General features: G+C 41.2%; 1 protein-coding gene across 1 annotated transcript in view; it reads left to right on the plus strand.

Moving 5' to 3' along the window:
* Positions 1-3,213: 3,213 nt before the first annotated feature.
* Positions 3,214-15,037, plus strand: part of LOC112228029 (cadherin-6-like) — an 85,194-nt gene continuing 73,370 nt past the window's right edge. Inside the window, exon 1 of the mRNA XM_024393149.2 lies at positions 3,214-3,364. The gene's annotated coding sequence lies outside the window, so the exon portion shown is untranslated. The remainder of the gene's footprint in view (positions 3,365-15,037) is intronic.

Below are 15,037 nucleotides of genomic sequence, written 5' to 3' on the forward strand. Positions count from 1 at the left end.
ATTCTACAACAACCTAAAATTAAGCCAATCCCAAACCGTCCATAATAAATTCTTTACCTACAGAGAAATGAACCTGGAGAAGAGCCCCCTAAGCAAGCTGGTCAAGGGGCTCTGTTCACAAACACAAACAGACCCCACAGAGCCCCAGGACTGCAACACAATTAGACCCAACCAAATCATGAGATAACAAGAAGATAATTGCTTGACACATTAACAAAATTAACAAAAAAACATAGCAAACTAGAATTCTATATGGCCCTAAACAGAGAGTACACAGTGGCAGAATATCTGACCACTGTGACTGACCCAAACATAAAAAGAAAGATTTCACTATGTCCAGACTCAGTGAGCATAGCCTTGCTATTGAGAAAGGTCGCCGAATGCAGACGTGGCTCTCAAGAGAAGACAGGCTATGTGCACACTGCCCACAAAATGAGGTGAAAACTGAGCTGCACTTCCTAACCTCCTGCCAAATCTATGACAATATTGCAGACACATATTTCCCTCGGATTACACAGACGCACAACAAAAATTGACAACAAATATAATATTTTGTTAAACTCCCATATTTATTGGGTGAAATAGCACATTGTGCAATCACAGCAGCAAGATGTGAGACCTGTTGCCACAAGAAAAGGACAACCAGTGAAGAAAAAAACCCATTGTAAATACAACCTATAGGTATGTTTATTTATTTTCCCTTTAACTATTTGCACATCATTACAGCACTGTACTGTATATAAACATACTATGACATTTGAATTGTCTAACTTTTTTGAGTGTAATGTTTACTGTTAATGTTTTACTGTTTCATTTAACTTTTGTTTAATATCTAGTTCAATTGCTTTGGCAATGTAAAGATATGTTTCCCATGCCAATAAAGCCCCTTGAATAGAAATTGAAATTGAGAAAGAGAGAGACAAATGGAGAGAGGGAGAGAGAGAGGGAGAGGGGGGAGACAATGAGAAAGAGGAGAGAATATGAGAGAGTAAGAGAGAGAGGCCATGCATCCGTAAAACAAGTCAGCATTCAACATTCCTCCATGCCTGTGGAGCTGATGTTTCCCCTACAGGAAAAGGCGGCTGAACAGGCCCCCATTAACATCGACAGGGCTGTAGTGGAGCGGATCAAGAGTTTCAAGTTCCTTGGTGTCCACATCACCAACGAACTAGCATGGTCCAAACATACTAAGACAGTCGTGAAGAGGGCACGACAAAACATTTTCCCCCTCAGGAGACTGAACATTTTTGGCATGGGTCCCCAGATCCTCAAAAGGTTCTACAGCTGCACCATCGAGAGAATCACCGCCTTGTATGGCAACTGCTCGGCATCTGACCGTAAGGCACTACAGAGGGTAGTGCGAACGGCCAGTACATCACTGGGGCCAAGCTTCCTGCTATCCAGGACCCATATAATAGGAGGTGTCCGAAGAAAACCCAGAAGATTGTCAGAGACTCCGTCACCCAAGTTATAGACTATTATCTCTGCTACTGCATGGCAAGCGGTACCGGAGCGTCAAGTCTGGGACCAAAAGTCTCCTCAACAGCTTCTACCCCCAAGCCATTAGACTACATTGACCCCCCCTCTTTTACACTGCTGCTACACTGCTGTTTGTTTGTTACCTATGCCTAGTCACTTCGCCCCCACCTGTACATAGCCTCGTTATTCTTATTCTTATTGTGTAACTTTTTATTATTACTTTTTATTTTAGCCTACTAGGTAAATACTTTCTTCTTCTTGAACTGCTCTGTTGGTTAAGGGCTTGTAAGTAAGCATTTCACAGTAAAGTCTACACTTGTTGTAGTCGGCGCTTGTGGCAAATAAAGTTTGATTTTATTTGAAGATGGTGTTAAAACCGTCCACTAGGGGCAACAGTGAGTGCTATTACCTTCAAGTAGGTTTCGGTATTGCTAGGGCGTTGTGGACTGGGACTTATGTTGCCAAAGTTTGAATGTGGAATCCAGCGATAGCGATGGAAAGTTATTTGTATTTTTCCTTTAAGCCTATCTAAAATCTTAACCCTTACCTTAACCATTCTGAGTTAATGCCTAAACTTAACCTGAAACACACATTTTGTTTAGAAGAATTTCAAAATTGGACTTTTCTGAAACAAGGATAAACTTCTAATTCTGACGAGAGACTGTGAGAGTTAGTTGAGACCAAGACCAAAACAGAATTCATAAATATTCACAAAACCAATATTCAGTCTATCCAGGCCCATTCAGTAGGGATGATTTGGTCAAGACCCACAGTGAGTCATTGTCAATCAGTGGCTGATCTTTTAATAGAACATGCCAGATGTAGAAATCACTCTGGCTCAGTGAATAGCTAGAGTTTGATGCTTGGTTGGGAGGACAGCTCCAAAGTGAAAGCTTGGGAGAGTTCAGGAATTAAACTCATGCAACTAACACCCTGGGGAGGGAACAACTCTTGTAGGCCTGCTGTTTGTCACGATTTATAAAGAACTCCTTAGTTCAATAAATAAAAATTAGAACCACAAACTAAATAATTTACATATTTTGCCCACTATGTATTTTTTTATTTGTATTTAGAGGAAAAAAAATATTATTGCCACACTATGTAATTCAGGTTTTCTATATTATCCACACTTGAAGGTTAACATTTGAATAGTTGCAAAAAGGCATGCAAACAGTAGCCTACTTTATTCTTACATGCTAAATAGGCCTATCCTACTGGTCACGGATGTCAGTTCATCTAGTTTTGAGTTGTCAACTAACATGAACAAAAAAGGTTCAAAGTTGGGTGACAAAAAGAGAAATGCCCTTACATTGACGACTTTTTGCAAATCCAAATAGTTTTCCACATTGATTCAACATCATCACGTCTATTTTTGGAGGTTGAAATTCCATGGAAACAACGTTGATTCACCAGGTTTTGTCCAGTGGGATATGTCAATATATTTGGACATTTCTTTATTAGGCCTATATTATTATAGATGTTAGTAGTCTTACTTTCCGGCTGAGGTTTTCAAATTGAGCTGACAATAATATATAATTTCTCTCCATCCCTCCGTTGAAGTAGCCTACATCAGTCCGTTCAAACATGCCTTCACAAGCGCGGCAAGCTGTTCATTATTTCTGTCGGACGATTTCTCCCCCTGCCCTGTATCAGGGACTTGTGAATGACAGCCAATCGGAGGCTGTGCCCTTTCCTTCAGCCTCCCTTACATACACACAGAGAAGTGATGCTGCCTACGCGAAAAAGCTAAACGCAGTTGAGGTACAGCCTTGAAGCTCTTTTGGAACTGCTGCAGTGAACGAAAGGATACACTTCGCTCTCATCTCACCAACTACCCCTTCGCTATCGTAGGATTTCTTTAACTGAATAAGAACTCCGGTGGCAGGTGAGTGAAACGATCAAATCAACTTTATATATATATATATATATATCGATGTGAACATATTTTCAGGTTTGTGCTTTGTGGCCAAATGAAAGGTTGTCCCGATATATAAGGCTACTGTTTGAAAACTGCCGAGTCAAGTGCTATTGCGACCTAGAGGTTAGGCTATTGGTGTAATTTATTGACCGTTGTGCATGAATTGATTTCCAGGTAGCATTATATGTTAGATGTTCAATAGTTGATTCATAAATAAGGGTAAGTCTAGGCGAGTTAACTTTAGCCTACATCGCTGGAAGTTGCTTGGAATATCACTCGATGTGTAATGCATTATGCCGCATTCATGTAACCACCCGGAACTACGAAACTCGGAAATGTTCGACTTGCTAACTGGTTGAACGCGGCACGTGCAGCCTCTAACTAGTTAGCAAGTCGGATATTTCCGAGTTTCCTATTCCGACTACCACATAAACGCGGCAGTAGACATAATGGACCACTGCGTCAACTTTAGGCTTTCGTTTATTATAGGCCACGATGTTGGATAATGTATGTTGGATAATATTATTTATTTGACTCCTTCAGATCAGATGTACAGTAGGCTGCAGTAAGCACTGTGATGGCACCACAAGGCAACACATCATGGAGAGTATCAAACAGAGGGAGGTCCACCTTATATCTCCTTAATATAATGACAACTGAATATTTTTTTAAATGTAATATTCATTGTTTGTTGGTGCTATATGAAATGTTCTCATTCCTCTTAATTCTTACCCACTGGTTATGCTACGGATATCGATGCAGGTAGCCTAAAGGCTACAGCAGAATAAGCTACATGCATTGATGAAAATATGAAATTCTTCCCCTTTGTACAGTTGGTTGGTGTAGCCTGAAGAGCAGGGGCCAGACCATGATTTGAATAGGCTCCTGGAGATGCCTGGATTTTTCCAAGTATGCCTCCTCAAGTGCGCCTTCAGTCATATTACATTAAGTCATAATGTTTGAGGCTTTTACAGTATTAATTTGGACTAGGTACATTCGGGTAGGCCTGTAGGCTATGCCATTCCTCAACATCTTTGCATTCTCATCAGCCTTTTTTGGGGCCTTAAGCAAGATTTGGTTGGGGGGGCCCCCACCTCGCTGCATTTTTTTTGTGTTGCCATGGGCAGAGAGAAAACAATTGCAGTTTTACAGCTAATTTCCTGCATTTCTACCCATTTTGTCACAGGGTGGAATAAGATGTTTGCAGTATTAAAGCTAATTTCATAAACTTTAAAGCTAATGTTGTAATGACATCTGAGTGAGAATGACAAAATCAATGGGGACCCCTGGAAGTCAGGGCCCCTGATCAAGACCCTATATGCCCGGTCGGTATTTGGACGTGATTACTACAAGTTTAGATAGCTGGTTAGACTAATTACCAATCCAACAATAGTTAGTTGGCATGACTAATTGAGTGACTGTCAGTGACTGACATAACAAGATAAAACGTTGCTTTATATCTGTTTGTATGCCCCAAAAATGTATGGGGGTTTGGAAGTGATGCAGTTAATTACATTGATGGAAGCTAAAGTCTATCTGCAATATTAAAGTTGATCTACACCCTTGAAAAAAAACGAAGCAAAAAAACGTTATGAGACCCAGAATGAGCCCCCCCCCAGCCCCCATACGGTCAGGGGCCCTACATTTATGTTGCCTATGCCTGGAACCTTAACAACTTTAATTGCTTGCATGAGTTTGATTGAGCTGTATTCTTTAGGTTAGTTTGGCCTACCTTATGCAATTTTCTTGGACAATATGGCAGTTGATTCTTTCCTAGTGGTTTTCTTTTGTTTGGTGCCATTTAGCCTATATCACAAACTTGACTCTTGACGCATCCATCCCGTTAGCGGGATCATTTTCATCAACACCCGCTGAATTGCAGCATGCCAAATTCAAATACTAAACATATTTAATTTTCATGAAATCACAAGTGCAATATTGCAAAAAACAGCTTAGCTTGTTGTTAATCCACCTGGCGTGTCAGATTTCAATACAGCTTTTCGGTGAAAGCATAACAAGCGTTTATGTAAGAACATCTCTCAGTAGACAAAATATTACAAACACTAGCAGCCAAGTAGATTGGTCACGAAAGTCAGAAAAGCAATAGATTAAATCGCTTACCTTTGATGATCTTCGGATGTTTGCACTCACGAGACTCCCAGTTACACAATAAATGTTCCTTTTGTTCCATAAAGATAATTTTTATATCCAAAATACCTCCATTTGTTTGGCGCGTTATGTTCAGAAATCCACAGGCTCGAGCAGTCATGACATCGCAGACGAAAATTGCAAATAGTATCCGTAATGTCCACAGAAACATCTCAAACGTTTTTTATAATCAATCCTCAGGTTGTGTTTAAAATATATAAATCGATAATATATCAACCGGGACTGTCACTTTTTCAATAGGAGAGGGAGAGACAATGGCTGCCCCACTCTGTTGCGCAAGCAAAACTCTGCGAACACCCAGCTATCCACTGACGTGAAGTTAACTTTCTCGCTCATTTTTCAAAATAAAAGCCTGAAACTATGTCTAAAGACTGGTGACACCTTGAGGAAGCCATAGGAAAAGGAATCTGATTGATATTCCTTTAAATGGGGCAAAGGCAGGCTATGGAACATGGAGCTTTCAAAATAGAGGCCACTTCCTGGTTTGATTTTCCTCAGGTTTTCGCCTGCAATATCAGTTCTGTTATACTCACAGACAATATTTTGACAGTTTTGGAAACTTTAGAGTGTTTTCTATCCTAATCTGACAATTATATGCATATTCCCGTTTCTGGGCCTGAGAAATAGGCAGTTTCAAATGGGTACGTTTTTTAGCCAAAAACGAAAATCCTGCCCCCTACACTCAAGAAGTTTTAACAGGCCCTTTGCTCTGTACATCTTAGCTTGTGCAGCTTATAAATTACATCATGTTTCATGCTTCAGTTATGACAAATATTGCTCTTAATTAAAGGATAAGATTAGAAACTACATTCTCAGGTTGTGGGAACGTCAGGTGAGCGCTACTGGGTGTTGTCTAGATGGATTACAGTTATGTCAACATTGACTTTTCGTAGCTGGTTCGGAGAACTTACACAGCAGGTTAGGAGAATTAACATAGCAGGTTAGGATAATTAGATTAAACCTAGGAACATTTTTAGGGTTAGCTAAAATTTGATGTCAATTTGGCATAAACTGAATCCCTTCTAGACATGACCATGCTGTTGGTCATGCGCACTGCATTCTGGGAATCTGCCTATTCCTCAAAACTTTTGGAGAAAAAAAAGCCCCATTTAGGCATACCTCACTGTGACCACAAAATACAAAAAAAAGAACCACTGTTAAATTAAAGTTGATATGTAACAGTAATTAATTATTTAAACATTCATATTTTGTGTTTTAATGCTTGAAAAAGTTATCCAGGCCTTCCTCTAGCCTCCAGATTGCTTCATGTTGGTTATATTGTTCTAGCTCTCTAAAGCCTGCAGTGATATGCCTGGAGGAGGCCAAGAAGTTGTTAGGGGGAGTTGACTAAGTAGGCTACCAGGGGAACATGCTGCAAGAATATCACCCTCTCTCACACATTCAAATGAGCCGATCATGTACTACAGTACATGCTTAAAAATGAAAAAGATTGTACGCTGTTGACAGAGACCTGTGGAATGGGTAGCTCATGCATTACATTAAGATGTTGGCTTTGGAAATAAAATACGTTTTACATTGACACCTGCAAGGAATTGTGTTATAGGCCTAATGCTGATATGTTTTTCATAATTCACCCATCTGCATTTGAAAATTACTTATCACCATTTTGTTTGCATGAGACAGATGACAGCAGTTTGGTACTGTAAAATAACTTACTAGTGTGACGAGACCAAGGTTTTTGCAGCAGAACAGATTTCATGGCTCAGTTTTTACATACATTTTGGTTTGAAGTTGGAAGATGAAAGAGAGAGAGTAGCATAAGATCTGTGTCTGATCAAAGACATACAGTAAACATGTCAGGGACTGAATATTTATAGCCTCTGAAAATAGACATTCCTCTGTGTGTGTGCCCGCATGCATGGATGTGTGTGTGTGTGTGGAGAGGGGGAGGGGGGGTTGTAAGGGAATAGACATATCATGGAATTTGTTTTGACAGGTAAGGGAATAAACATATCAAAACCATTATTCTTCTAGGCCTTGAAATTAATGCTTTGGAGTCAACATTTCATTAATCATTTAAAAAAAAAAAACTATCTAGTATATTCCACAGGTAATTTGTTTCATCAGTTCAGGGCAAATCCAAAAGCTGGATGTTGTTATGAGGTGATGCTGATTACCTGTGTTCTCAATCTGCACTCTCTCGCTCTCTCTCTCGCTCTCTCTCTCTCTCGCTCTCTCGCTCTCTCGCACTCTCTCTCTCTCTCCCTCTTTCTCTCTCTCTCTCTCTCTCGCTCCTCTCTCTCTCTCTCTCTCTCTTTCTCTCTCTCTCTCTCTCTCTCTCTCTCTCCTCTCTCTGTCTTCACTATCTCTCATCTCTTGAGTGTTAGTGTGATGATGATGACACCACAGGATGTGGATAAACCCGTTGGCCGCGCTGTCTGTGATGACCAATGACCCACTGCTGATTACATTATGTCCGCTCCAGATGGACAGCGTCATTTTGATGTGTCCTGCTCCAGAATCATAATATTGAACCATTTCAAGTCCTCAGTCCTCCAAGTAGCAGCATCTGGTCTTCATGAAATCACATCCCCATGCCCACTGACTATCGGTACCACTTCACAGTGACACACAAAACTAATTGCGTTCTTTCTGTGTTTGTGTGCGCGTGCGCGTGTGTCCTCATGCGTGTATGTGTCTGTGTGTGTGTGTGTGTGTGTGTGTGTGTGTGTGTGTGTGTGTGTGTGTGTGTGTGTACATGCGTATCAGTCACAGAATACCTTGGGGCAACTTGATTTCTTCTGTGCGTTAGTGAAGGTCCATACATGTTGTGATTGTCATGGCTATGGTTGTATTGAAACAAAGGGTATGGAGATTGAACATTTGTTCATTTGGATATTCCTGGGTTTAACTCAAATGGAGGATGGACTCACTAGAATGTTTGAAGAATTGCCTTTAGTATTTTGCCCATACAAAAAAATATGCCCCCTTCTGGACAGAAGAGATATGGAAACTATATGACAGGTGTTTATGACAGGTGTTTATGACTGCTGACTTGTCATCATCAAAACTAAGCATTTTGAAGTTTCTTTGAGTTTCTATGTGCTAATGGTGTATCTTCATTCAGAAAAGTATGGTCAGAACATTTTGAAACTGAACACAAGCAAAATAACACTTAAGATGTGGTGCCCGACATCCCAAACTTCTGAGACGTCTGTATTTTGGTTATTCTCAGTGTTTGTGGAGGTCAGTGTTCTTTACCCCTGGAAGGTCCTATGTCTCCTTTACCGTAATTACAGAATCTGCTCAAATCGGTTAAAAGGGGACATTTTCTGCGTTTTTTGTGTGTCATTAAATACACTGTAGGAGAAGATCGCCGACACCTGACTTCTCAGTTGTTAATTATCTCAGTAACAACTTTAGTAACAACATAGTAACAACATAGTAGTTACACAGGTATTACTATGTAATTACATGGTAATAGAGATATCAGTTATTTAGAGATATCAGTTATTACACAATTGGAACAAGGACTGTAATTACAGATCCACTTGCTGATGGTTATTCCATTCCTAACGTTATTACACATTTTCTTGTTCCACTATGTAATTAATGTTATGTAATAACACTTATAAATGTCAACTGTGAGTTAACATGTTTATAACGGCCAATAAATTGTGACCTCGTTACCTGTAACCACACAGTGCCGCTACCATCAAATCCCCCACTTAATCCCAGGGTCTATTCCATCTTGAGCTAATGATGGAAATAGGCTGGTAACAACAATTACATACACACCAGGGTTGGGGTCAATTCCATTTCAATTCCAGTCGATTCAGGAAGTACACTGACATTCCTATTCCACTTATTTCCAATGCTTTTAAAATGAATTGGAATTTCGTTTACTTTCTGAATTGGGTGGATTTGAAACCCTGACACACACACACACACACACACACACACACACACACACACACACACACACAGACACAGAGACAGCATGAAGCAAAAGGTATAAGGTTCCCAACACGCTTCTCAGCACAATTTAACAAGATATATTAGTCACCCAGGAGGCAGCAAAAAGCCAGCCGTCCATAGTGCTCAGCAGACTGGGCTCTGACTGGGGAAGAGAGATAGTGATTTACCACAAAGCCCTGTAGACCATGGCACCATTTCAGAGGCTGGGAAGTCTTCTGGTTGAGGCATGGCCGTGAAAGCCCACACATACAGTAGCTAGTTACTTATTTTTTCTTTTTTCTTAGGGATATAGGCTTGGAAAGAGTTGGAATTAGAGTAAGTGGAATTTACGGTGGCTAAAATGCAGGTTTTAGCTAAATTGTTGTGTTTGGACAGTGCTGTGAGCTGTAAGGTATGAAAAGACAAACAACTCCACCTTATATAAACTTAGATCGGGTGCTGAATCCTCGTGCTGTGCATAGTCCAAACAACAAAAATAGGACAGCACACCAGTGAATAAACTGAAATGAGCGTATTTGTATTAACGCACAAACTTTTAAGGTATGAGCCCTTCTTCAGCGTGCATAGGAGGCAATGGCAATCAATGTTATGATAAAACAGGCCATAGACAGGTGGCCATTATTATAGATTCACAAAGTCAGTATTGATCCAATCAAGAGATGCAATGCAGACTTTTCTATGACGCATCATGTGTGTTCCCTCAGTAGTATTATAGCATGTGTTTAATCTGTGCTGTGAGCTATAAGGTGTGGACAGATACTGTAGATGAAGACACTCACACAGCAGCACACATTCACACACACTCAGATCCTACCTCGCGTCCAGCCGCTTCACTCTGTCTGGTTATAAGGATTCCTGGCAGTAAACAGCCCAGGGGCTTAACTCCAGTACTACAGACAGGGCACGTCCCAAATTGAACCTTATTCCCAATATCATGCACTACTTTTGACCAGGGCCCATTGGGATCTGGTCAACAGTAGTGCACTAAGGTGCCATTTGGGACGAAGGAACAGACTGCACTAAGTGGCCTGAGGATGTTAAACAGTGTTTGGGGGGCAGAACAGAACAGAACATGACAGTCAGTTAATAAGTGTTGAGAAGAAGACCAAGTGGAGGCCAGAGAACAGACGACAACAATGTCTGTCTGTCTGACTGACTCAACATACTGTACAGCACAGGAGGGTCTGACTGGTGTTAGAGAAAAGGAATGGATCCTATTGACTGTTGGATAAGAACGGGGCAATAAGAAGAGATCACAGATCCAAGCAGAAGACGAGAGTATTAGTGGCTAGCTTTGATACATAGACAAGGAATGGGGCTGTGTGTGTTTGTGTCTGACTCGCTAGAGCAGGGACTGTGGGAGAGGAGAGGAGAGGAGAGAGGGATCTAGCTAAATAGGGTGATAATGACACATGCTTACTCCTGCAGAGCCTGCCATTGTTCTGTCAGCACAGCAGAGAACTGTCAACTACAGAGAACGCTAAGACCAAGGAAGATGTGTGTGTGATAGACTCTTTGTCTGTCAGTGTGTGTGTGTGAATGTGTGTGTGTGTGTGTATATACTGTAGGTGTATATACTGTAAGTTGGCAGCAGAGGGGCGTGATATGATTTCCACACCCTAATAGTCTTCAGAAGTAATTATGCAGGTTATTGCATATGACTAGTAACACGTCGGCTCAGTGAATGTTTACAGTGTGACAGGCTGTCCTTGTGCATTAGCCTAGGGTCTGTGCTTCTGTCCTGCTGCTGGCCAAAACTCTCCTCTTAAACCCAGCCCTTTCAGGCAGGCAATCATTATTTTATTATTTCTCTCTCTCTCTCTCTACACTCACACACACACTTTTTAGTAGCACATTCACACGAATCTGCAGGAAGTATGTAAACATTTCTCATTTATTTCCCAACGCTAAACTGCTTAGCATCCTATCTCGACTGAACTTTCAAATACTGGAGGGAAGAAATGGTTCTAAAACACCGGTCCAAGATATGCCAATCAGCAAGGGGAGGAGTCAAGGTTAGAATGACTGTCAGTTGTCAGAAAGCAGAATATTATTTCCAAGCAAAGCTCTCTCGCTCTCTCTCCCTCTCTCGTACATGGAACAACACTTGAAAACTGTAGGATTTTATAGCATCTCTCAAATCTCTCTCACTCTCGCTCACTCTGTGGGAACTGTATGTGTGTCTCTCTTTCTCTTTGCTGTTGATGGCATCCCTGCTTGTTGTGACACTGATACTGTATCTGGACTTTCCTTTCCCGACAGTCCTCTCTCAGCACATCTTACTAGATGTACCTTATACGGAAGAAGAACAGCTAACCTTTACAACAGGCTTTCATACACTCTTAAATATTAAGGTGCAAGTTGGAACCAAATAAGGTTCTTGAGAGCGATGCCATAGGGTAGCCATTCTATATACAGGGGGGTACCGGTACAGAGTCAATGTGCGGGGGCACCGGTTTATTGAGGTAATATATACATGAAGGTAGAGTTATTAAAGTGACTATGCATACAGTAGATGGTAACAACAGAGAGTAGCATCGGTGTAAAAGGGGGGCAATGCAAATAGTCTGGATAGCCATTTGATTAGGTGTGCAGAAGTCTTATGGCTTGGGGGTAGAAGCTGTTAAGAAGCCTCTTGGACCTAGAATTGGTGCTCCGGTACCGCTTGCTGTGCGCTAGCAGAGAGAACAGTCTGTGACTAGGGTGGCTGGAGTCTTTGACAATTTTTATGGCCTTCCTCTGACACCGCCTTGTATAGAGGTCCTGTATGGCAGGAAGCTTGTACTGGGCCGTTCGCACTACCCTCGGTAGTGCCTTGCAGTCGGAGGCCGAGCAGTTGCCATACCAGGCAGTTATGCAACCAGTCAGGATGCTCTTGATGGTGCAGCTGTAGAACCTTTTGAGGATCTGAGGACCCATGCCAAATCTTTTCAGTCTCCTGAGGGGGAATAGGTTATGTCGTGCCCTCTTGACGACTGTCTTGGTGTGCTTGGACCATGTTAGTATGTTGGTGATGTGGACACCAAGGAACTTGAAGCTCTCAACCAGCTCCACTGCAGCCCCGTTGATGAGAATGGCTGTGTGCTTGGTCCTCTTTTTCCTGTTGTCCACAATCATCTCCTTTGACTTGATCACATTGAGGGAGAGGTTGTTGTCCTGGCACCACACTGCCAGTTCTCTGACCTCCTCCCTATAGGCTGTCTCGTTGTTGTTGGTGATCAGGCCTACCACTGTTGTGTCATCAGCAAATTAACGATGGTGTTGGAGTCGTGCCTGGCTGTGCAGTCATGAGTGCACAGGAAGTACAGGAGGGGACTGAGGGGCCGCACCCCTGAGGGGCCCTGTGTTGAGGATCAGCATGGTGGATGTGTTGTTACCTACCCTTACCACCTGGGGGTGGTCCTTCAGTCCAGGATCCTGTTGCAGAGAGGAGGTGTTGACTCCCAGGATCTTTTGCTTATTGATGAGCTTTGAGGGCACTATGGGGTTGATCGCTGAGCTGTAATCAATGAATAGCATTCTCACATAGGTGTTCCTTTTGTCCAGGTTTGAAAGGGCAGTGTAGAGAGCAATAGCGATTACATCATCTGTGGATCTGTTGGGGTGGTATGCAAATTGAAGTGGGTCTAGGGTTTCTGGGATAATGGTGTTGATGTGACCAGCCTTTCAAAGCACTTCATGGCTACAGACGTGTGCTATGGGTCGGTAGTCATTTAGGCAGGTTACCTTAGTGTTCTTGGGCACAGTCACTATGGTGGTCTGCTTAAAATATGTTGGTATTACAGACTCGGACAGGAGAGTTTGAAAATGTCAGTGAAGACTCTTGCCCGTCTGTAAGTAGAGTCCAGCAGAAGTCGACGTTTTGGAAGCCAAAGCTTTGTACGTCATTTATCATGTGATAACTACGTTTCAAGTTTGCTTTGGGTTTGAATGAAACTTTTTCGACTCACTTTTACATATTAGCAAACCACTTTGGGTCCATATTTTAATAAATACCATTAACAACTACTAGAGCTGTTTAATTTACAATCACTGTTTGAGGAAGAAAGATATCTAATCTTTCAGTAGTGCTTGGAAACTGCATCAGATCGTCGGAGCTCCGGTATCGATCGTGTGTATGTGACAAATAAAATTTGATTTGATTTGATTTTGATTTGATTTGATCGTCCCATCGCTACTTTCAAGTGAATTTTAGAGTTACCGGTACCACCCATGACTGTGTTTGCTAGTGACAGAGACATGGTTTATGCATTCATTCATTTTCAGTCCTGTGGCCTTTACCAAATGAGATCCTAAGAAAATATGTTGTCATTAAAATTTAATTATTTTAGACAATACAGTACGTATTTATTTTGAGGGCCTAGTATTATCCTAATACAGTGGCCTGAAATGCAAGCTTGCAATGCATAATTCTAGCTTGCAATGCATAATTCTAGCATGCAATGCATAATGCTAGCTTGCAATGCATAATGCTAGCTTGCAATGCATAATGCTAGCTTGCAATGCACAATGCTAACTTGCAATGCATAATTCTAGCTTGCAATGCATAATTCTAGCTTGCAAAGTGATGAGTAAATCCAACATTTACATTTGTATTCACCCATCACCTGCATTCAAAATGACTAAGACATGAAACTAGCTTAATTAAAACCTCTTAAATGTAATGGCACAATGTAGATTTCCGCCTAAATAGCCATACCCCAAAGTAACTGCTATTCATGTGTAATTACATGATTCTGACATGCAACAACTTGGTACATTTGGAAAGAAGACATCTGGTAGATTATGAGGAAATTATCAGAAGATAGATAGGAGTTACATAGTTCAGAATACACAAGATCAAGCACACACAAAATAACCGTTTTTGTATTTATTTTTTATTTTGAAAGGCATCTTTCATTGACAACAAATTAGAGCTGGGAACACAACATGTGAACAATATCAGAGAAAAAAACTGGGATTGATAGACCTAAAAACTAGAAATGGGCAGATGGTTTAGGAAGTGGTGTCAGGTGTGGTCACGGGACGTTTCCAAGTGTCCCTAAACCTCTCCAAAGTGGCAGATGTCTGTAAATTAGATCATTAGATCATATTTGCAATCCCTAAATGCTATTTGTTCAGTATAAAAACACTCAAACATAGTGGTGGTATTATGGGGTATCCAGGGTACATTCAAGTGTTCTTTCAACCTCTCCAAAGTGTCCAAATGCGGTAATTGCATAGTTTTTGCACACTGGATGTGCCTAAAAGTTATTGTTAACTATAAAACTACATTTCTACAACACCAACCTCTCTCAAACATTGTGGTTGGGTTTTGGGACATACAGAGGATATGGATGCCTACAGCGTGTAAGCAGGCAACGTTATATTTTTGATGCTCAAAGATATAGTCACTTGGTGGACATTCAATGTTGCCATTAAGTCATACATCATCAGTTATCATTGACATTGTGCTAGATTTGTTCCTACCAACCTAAGGATTCATTTGATATCCTCCATGTAGCTATAGCTCAAATAAAGACCAAATTGAAG

Source organism: Oncorhynchus tshawytscha, linkage group LG29 (assembly GCF_018296145.1).
Source record: "Oncorhynchus tshawytscha isolate Ot180627B linkage group LG29, Otsh_v2.0, whole genome shotgun sequence".
Classification (NCBI taxonomy): Eukaryota; Metazoa; Chordata; class Actinopteri; order Salmoniformes; family Salmonidae; genus Oncorhynchus; species Oncorhynchus tshawytscha.